The sequence below is a fragment of the Bufo bufo genome, chromosome 3, assembly GCF_905171765.1.
Source record: "Bufo bufo chromosome 3, aBufBuf1.1, whole genome shotgun sequence".
In the NCBI taxonomy this organism is placed as follows: domain Eukaryota; kingdom Metazoa; phylum Chordata; class Amphibia; order Anura; family Bufonidae; genus Bufo; species Bufo bufo.
In genome coordinates this window covers 607,408,766-607,416,510 of record NC_053391.1, presented here as the reverse complement: position 1 = coordinate 607,416,510, position 7,745 = coordinate 607,408,766, and positions in this window count along the sequence as shown.

Here is a 7,745-nt window from a genome sequence, read left to right as displayed (position 1 = left end):
CCGCAATACCCAGTCCCCATAGCTCTGTGTGCTTTTATTGTGTAAAGAAAACGATTTGATACATATGCAAATTAACATAAAAGAGTCCTATCTTACTTGTGTGACCAGAGAAGAGTCATATTTTCAAGCTCTGACTCATCTCAGGTTAATTTGCATATGTATCAAATCGTTTTTTTTACACAATAAAAGCACAGAGAGCTATGGGGACTGGGTATTGCGGATGTGCTAGCGGCAATCTAGCAACCCATGTCCTCAGCTCTATACCCAAAATCCCGGTGACAGGTTCCCTTTAAGTAATCTCTGCACCCCCCAATTCAGCACATGCGCCAGGCAAGGGATGTGCGTCAAACCGGCTAGTCCCAGAGCTTCTACGAGATTACGCCCATTATCGCACACCAACAGGCCGGGCTTGAGGCTGACTGGCACAAACCACTCATCAGTCTGTTGTTCAAGGCCCGTCCACAGCTCCTGTGCGGTGTGTGATTTGTTCCGCAAACAGATAAGATTTAAAACTGCCTGCTGTCGTTTACCCCTGGCTGTGCTGAAGTTGGTGGTGAAGGTGTTACGCTGACCGGATGAGGAGCTGGTAGAGGATGAGGAAGCAGAGTAGGAGGAGTAAGCAACAGGAGGCAAACTGAAGCGTCCTTCAATCCTCGGTGGTGGAAGGACATGCGCCAAACTGCTATCCGCCTCAGACCCACCTGCCACTGCATTTACCCAGTGTGCTGTTATGGAGATATAACGGCCCTGACCGTGCTTACTGGTCCACGTATCCGTAGTCAGGTGTACCTTGCCACAGATAGCGTTGCGCAGTGCACACCTGATTTTGTCCCATACTTGGTTGTGCAGGAAGGGATGGCTCGTCTTGAAAAGTAGTGGCGGCTGGGCACGACGTACTGTGGGACAGCCACCGCCAGAAGGCCTTTAAAACTATCCGTCTCCACCAGACGGAATGACAGCATTTCAAAGGCAAGCAATTTAGAAATGCTGGCATTCAGGGCTAGGTATCATGGGTGGGTAGGGGGGTACTTCCTCTTCCTCTCCAGCGTTTGGGAGATGGAGAGCTGAACGCTTCCGTGCAACATTGTGGAGATGCTTGGTGACCCAGGTGTTGGTGTTACTGGCAGTTCCTCTGTTTGCGGGGTGGCAGGTGGCACTGTCACTCCAGAGGTGGATGAAGAGGCCGCGACTGCAGCAGAAGAGAAAGCAGGAGGAGCCAGAGACCTTTCTTGGATTTTGAGGTGTCTACTCCACTGCAGCTCATGCTTTGCACTTAAATGCCTGGTCATGCAGGTTGTGCTCTGGTTGAGAATGTTTATGCCTCACTTCAGGCTCTGATTGCACAGCTTGCAAACCACTCGTGTCTTGTGGTCAGCACATTGTCTGAAGAATTGCCATGCCAGGGATCTCCTTGGAGCTGGCTTTGGTGTGCTTGGTCCCTTGCTGCGGTGGGCAGTAGCAGGCGTACTGTCTAGAGGACGGCCGCTCCGCTTTTGCACCCTGCTCCCTCTTCTGCTGTGCTGGTGGCTCTGTGCGACCACCGCCTCTTCCTCCGAACTACATAGGTCACTTCCATGACCTTGATTCCATGTGGGGTCGAGGACCTCATCGTCCTCCACATCATCTTCCACCCAGTCTTCACCCCTGCCTTCCTTGTCTGTCTGCACACTTTCGAAAGCCCCAGCAGTTGGCACCTGTGTTTCGTCATCATCCGAGACGTGCTGCGATGGTCCTCCCATGTACTCATCTTGAAAGATAAGTGGTTGGGCATCAGTGCACTCAATCTCTTCCACTTCTGGGGCAGGGCTAGGTGGATGGCCCTGGGAAACCCTGCTAACAGAGTCATCAAAAAGCAGAAGAGACTGCTGCATGACTTGGGGCCCAGACTGCTTAGCTGATTTGCAAGGGGGTGAGGTGAAAGACTGATGGACATCGGCTGCAGGTGCCAACTGTGGTCTTTCAGCAGGAGACTGGGTGGGAGACAATGTGAAGGAACTGGATCCACTGTCAGCAACCCAATCTACTATCGCCTGTACTTGTTCAGGCCTCACCATTCGTAGAGCCGCATTAGGCCCGACCAAATACTGCTGCAGGTTCTGTCGCCTACTCGCACCTGAGGAAGGGGTTTCGCTTTTGCGTGTAGCTGGCACAGATCGACCACGTCCTCTCCCTGCAACAGGAGCTCCACCAGCAGCACCACGGCCTGGGCCACGTCCCTTATTTGACGCTCTCCTCATATTTCTCGAATTTAGGATTTTGCCCTAAATGGGTGTTTAATTAATAGTAGAATAGAACAACAGTATGTAAAGGGTGTATCTCACACGGCCTGAACCAGACTAGGCCTCAATTAAAGATTTCTTTGTCCAAAATGGCTGTATTTCAAATGCCTGAATCAAACCCCTGTATGTAAAGGGTGTATCTCACACGGTCTGAACCACTGTAGGCCTGAATTAAGGATTTCTTTGCCCAAAATGGCTGTATTTTAAATTCCTGAAGCAAACCCCTGTATGTAAAGGGGTCACACGGCCTGAACCACTGTAGGCCTGAATTAAATATTGTTGCACCAAATGGCGGTATTTCAAATCTCTGAATCTAACCCAAATGTATTAAGGGTGTATCTCACAATGGCATATGCAGCAAAGGCTGCCAAATAAACTTTTTTTGCCCAAACGGGTGTTTGTTTAATAACTCAATATGGCAGCAGTATATAACCCAGGAATTTCAAACGTGCTTATGCTGCAAGGCCTGAAATATTGTGTATTTTGCCCCAAAAAGGGTGTTTCATTAATGAAAGAATATAAGCCCTGTATATACAGGGTGTATCTCACATGGCCTGACCCACTGTAGGTGTGAATTAAAGATTTATTTGCCAAAATGGCTGTATTTCAAATGCCTGAATCAGAACTCTGTACAGGGAGTGCAGAATTATTAGGCAAGTTGTATTTTTGAGGATTAATTTTATTATTGAACAACAACCATGTTCTCAATTAACCCAAAAAACTCATTAATATCAAAGCTGAATATTTTTGGAAGTAGTTTCTAGTTTGTTTTTAGTTTTAGCTATTTTAGGGGGATATCTGTGTGTGCAGGTGACTATTACTGTGCATAATTATTAGGCAACTTAACAAAAAACAAATATATACCCATTTCAGTTATTTATTTTTACCAGTGAAACCAATATAACATCTCAACATTCACAAATATACATTTCTGACATTCAAAAACAAAACAAAAACAAATCAGTGACCAATATAGCCACCTTTCTTTGCAAGGACACTCAAAAGCCTGCCATCCATGGATTCTGTCAGTGTTTTGATCTGTTCACCATCAACATTGCGTGCAGCAGCAACCACAGCCTCCCAGACACTGTTCAGAGAGGTGTACTGTTTTCCCTCCTTGTAAATCTCACATTTGATGATGGACCACAGGTTCTCAATGGGGTTCAGATCAGATGAACAAGGAGGCCATGTCATTCGATTTTCTTCTTTTATACCCTTTCTTGCCAGCCACGCTGTGGAGTACTTGGACGCGTGTGATGGAGCATTGTCCTGCATGAAAATCATGTTTTTCTTGAAGGATGCAGACTTCTTCCTGTACCACTGCTTGAAGAAGGTGTCTTCCAGAAACTGGCAGTAGGACTGGGAGTTGAGCTTGACTCCATCCTCAACCCGAAAAGGCCCCACAAGCTCATCTTTGATGATACCAGCCCAAACCAGTACTCCACCTCCACCTTGCTGGCGTCTGAGTCTGACTGGAGCTCTCTGCCCTTTACCAATCCAGCCACGGGCCCATCCATCTGGCCCATCAAGACTCACTCTCATTTCATCAGTCCATAAAACCTTAGAAAAATCAGTCTTGAGATATTTCTTGGCCCAGTCTTGACGTTTCAGCTTGTGTGTCTTGTTCAGTGATGGTCGTCTTTCAGCCTTTCTTACCTTGGCAATGTCTCTGAGTATTGCACACCTTGTGCTTTTGGGCACTCCAGTGATGTTGCAGCTCTGAAATATGGCCAAACTGGTGGCAAGTGGCATCTTGGCAGCTGCACGCTTGACTTTTCTCAGTTCATGGGCAGTTATTTTGCGCCTTGGTTTTTCCACACGCTTCTTGCGACCCTGTTGACTATTTTGAATGAAACGCTTGATTGTTCGATGATCACGCTTCAGAAGCTTTGCAATTTTAAGAGTGCTGCATCCCTCTGCAAGATATCTCACTATTTTTGACTTTTCTGAGCCTGTCAAGTCCTTCTTTTGACCCATTTTGCCTAATAATTATGCACACCTAATATAGGGTGTTGATGTCATTAGACCACACCCCTTCTCATTACAGAGATGCACATCACCTAATATGCTTAATTGGTAGTAGGCTTTCGAGCCTATACAGCTTGGAGTAAGACAACATGCATAAAGAGGATGATGTGGTCAAAATACTCATTTGCCTAATAATTCTGCACGCAGTGTATGTAAAGGGTGTATCTCACACGGCCTGAACCACTATAGGCCTGAATTAAATATTGTTGCACCAAATGGCGGTATTTCAAATCTGACAATGACATCTGCATCAAAGGCTGCCAACTAAAAATTTTTTGCCCAAACGAGTGTTTGTTTAACAACTGAACTTGACCGCAGTATATAAGCCTGTAATTTCACACGTGCTGATGCTGCAAGGCCTGAAAATAGTGTTTTTTGGGCAAAAAAATGTGTTTTTAAAACCCCAGAAAATGATGGGTGTATTTCTAGCTTAAATTGCACACTGACTAATCCAGATGTTGTATATTCCAAAAAAGTGATTATATGGTAACAGAATATGAAAGCTGTATATAATGAAACTTGAATTTAACACTTGCCGATCAGGAAAATAGTGGTTTTTGGCAAAAAAGTGTGTTTTTAAAACCCCAGAAAATGATGGGTGTATTTCTAGCTTAAATTGCACACTGACTAATCCAGATGTTGCATATTGCCAAAAAAGTGTTTTTTGGATACAGAATATGAAAGCTGTATATATTAAACTTGAATTTAACACTTGCAGATCAGGAAAATACAGTTTTTAGGCAAAAAAGTGTGTTTTTAAAACCCCAGAAAATGATAGGTGTATTTCTAGCTTAAATTGCACACTGACTAATCCAGATGTTGTATATTGCCAAAAAAGTGTTTTTTTTGGTAACAGAATATGAAAGCTGTATATATTAACCAGCTCAGGACCGCCGTACGGACGATTGCGTCCTGGCGGCGACCCTGTTATTCTGGGTGGACGCATATACGCGTCCTCTCAAGAGAGGCGAGATTTCCTGTGAACGCGCGCACACAGGCGCACACGTTCACAGGAACCGAAGGTAAGCGAGTGGATCTGCAGCCTGCCAGCAGCGATCGTTCGCTGGCAGGCTGTAGATACGATTTTTTTTAACCCCTAAAAGGTATATTAGACGCTGTTTTGATAACAGCGTCTAATATACCTGCTACCTGGTCCTCTGGTGGTCCCTTTTGCTTGGATCGACCACCAGAGGACACAGGCAGCTCTGTAATAAGTACCACCAAACACCACTACACTACATCCCCCCCTGACACTTATTAACCCCTTATTAACCCTTGATCACCCCATATTAGACTCCCTGATCACCCCCCTGTCATTGATCACCCCCCTGTAAGGCTGGCTCCATTCAGAGGTCCGTATGTGTTTTGCGGATCCACAGATCCATGGATCGGATCTGCAAAACACATACGGACGTCTGAATGGAGCCTTACAGGGGGGTGATCAATGACATATAGCCCATATAGACTCCCTGATCACCCCCCTGTCATTGATCACCCCCCTGTAAGGCTGGCTCCATTCAGAGGTCCGTATGTGTTTTGCGGATCCACGGATCCATGGATCGGATCTGCAAAACACATACGGAAGTCTGAATGGAGCCTTACAGGGGGGTGATCAATGACAGGAGGGTGATCACCCTATATAGACTCCCTGATCCCCCCCCCTGTCATTGATCACCCTCCTGTCATTGATCACCCCCCTGTAAGGCTCCATTCAGACTTCCGTATGTGTTTTGCGGATCCGATCCGTGGATCCGCAAAACACATACAGACCTCTGAATGGAGCCTTACAGGGGGGTGATCACCCCATATAGACTCCTTGATCACCCCCCTGTCATTGATCACCCCCCTGTCATTGATCACCCCCCTGTAAGGCTCCATTCAGACTTCCATATGTGTTTTGCGGATCCGATCCGTGGATCCGCAAAACACATACGGACCTCTGAATGGAGCCTTACAAGGGGGTGATTAATGACAGGGGGGTGATCAATGACAGGGTGGTGATCACCCCATATAGACTCCCTGATCACCCCCCTGTCATTGATCACCCCCCTGTCATTGATCACCCCCCTGTAAGGCTCCATTCAGACGTCCGTATGGGTTTTGCGGATCCGATCCATGGATCCGTGGACCTCTGAATGGAGCCTTACAGGGGGGTGATCACCCCATATAGACTCCCTGATCACCCCCCTGTCATTGATCACCCCCCTGTCAAATGTTGACCAGACTGTTGGCTACTGAGACTGGACTTGGTGGAAGACAGGGTGGTGCTTAACCCAGTGGAAGCATTATCTGCTTCAATCCAACCGACCACCTGGTCGCACTGGTCTGACTTCAAGAGTGTTGTCTTGCGACGCCCTGCAAACTGGGACATGAAGCTAGGTATCGTGGATGACTGTTTTCCTTGTGCTCTGGCAGCAGGCACAGTTGCAACGCGCCCTGAGCCACGGCCTCTGCGTGAACCGTCAGAATCACGTCCACTTAATACTCGCCTTCTTTATATTGACACTGGATGTCACTGATATTTGGATTAAATATAGGCCTCACACACTGTCTAGAAATAAATGTATATTTGCTTCTCACTGGTCACAGCAAGCAGAGTTTGAATAATACAGAAACTGACTGTAACTGCTATTTGGATTAAATATAGGCGTCACACACGGCCTAGATATCAGTGCTGATTTGCTTCTCACTGGTCACAGCAAGCAGAGTTTGAATAATACAGAACCTGACTGTAACTGATATTTGGATTAAATATAGGCATCACACACGGCCTAGATATCAGTGCTGATTTGCTTCTCACTGGTCACAGCAAGCAGAGTTTGAACAGTACAGAAACTGACTGTAACTGCTATTTGGATTAAATATAGGCATCACACACTGTTTCGAAATACCTGTAGATTTGCTTCTCACTGGTCACAGCAAGCAGAGTTTGTATAATACATAAACTGACTGTAAAGCCTATTGCACACGACCGTATGGCTTTTTCTGTGTTTTGCGGTCCGTTTTTCATGGATCCGTTGTTCCGTTTTTTTGTTTCTGTTGTGTTTCCGTTTCTGTTCCGTTTTTCCGTATGGCATATACAGTATACAGTAATTACATAGATAAATTTGGGCTGGGCATAACATTTTCGATAGATGGTTCAGCAAAAAAACGGAACGGAAACGGAAGACATACGGATGCATTTCCGTATGTGTTCCGTTTTTTTGCGGAGCCATTGACTTGAATGGAGCCACGGAACGTGATTTGCGGGCAATAATAGGACATGTTCTATCTTTAAACGGAACGGAAAAACGGAAATACGGAAACGGAATGCATATGGAGTACATTGCGTTTTTTTTGCGGAACCATTAAAATAAATGGTTCCGTATACGGACCGTATACGGAACGTATACGGAACACAAAAAACGGACAGTAAACGGTGAAAAAAAACGGTCGTGT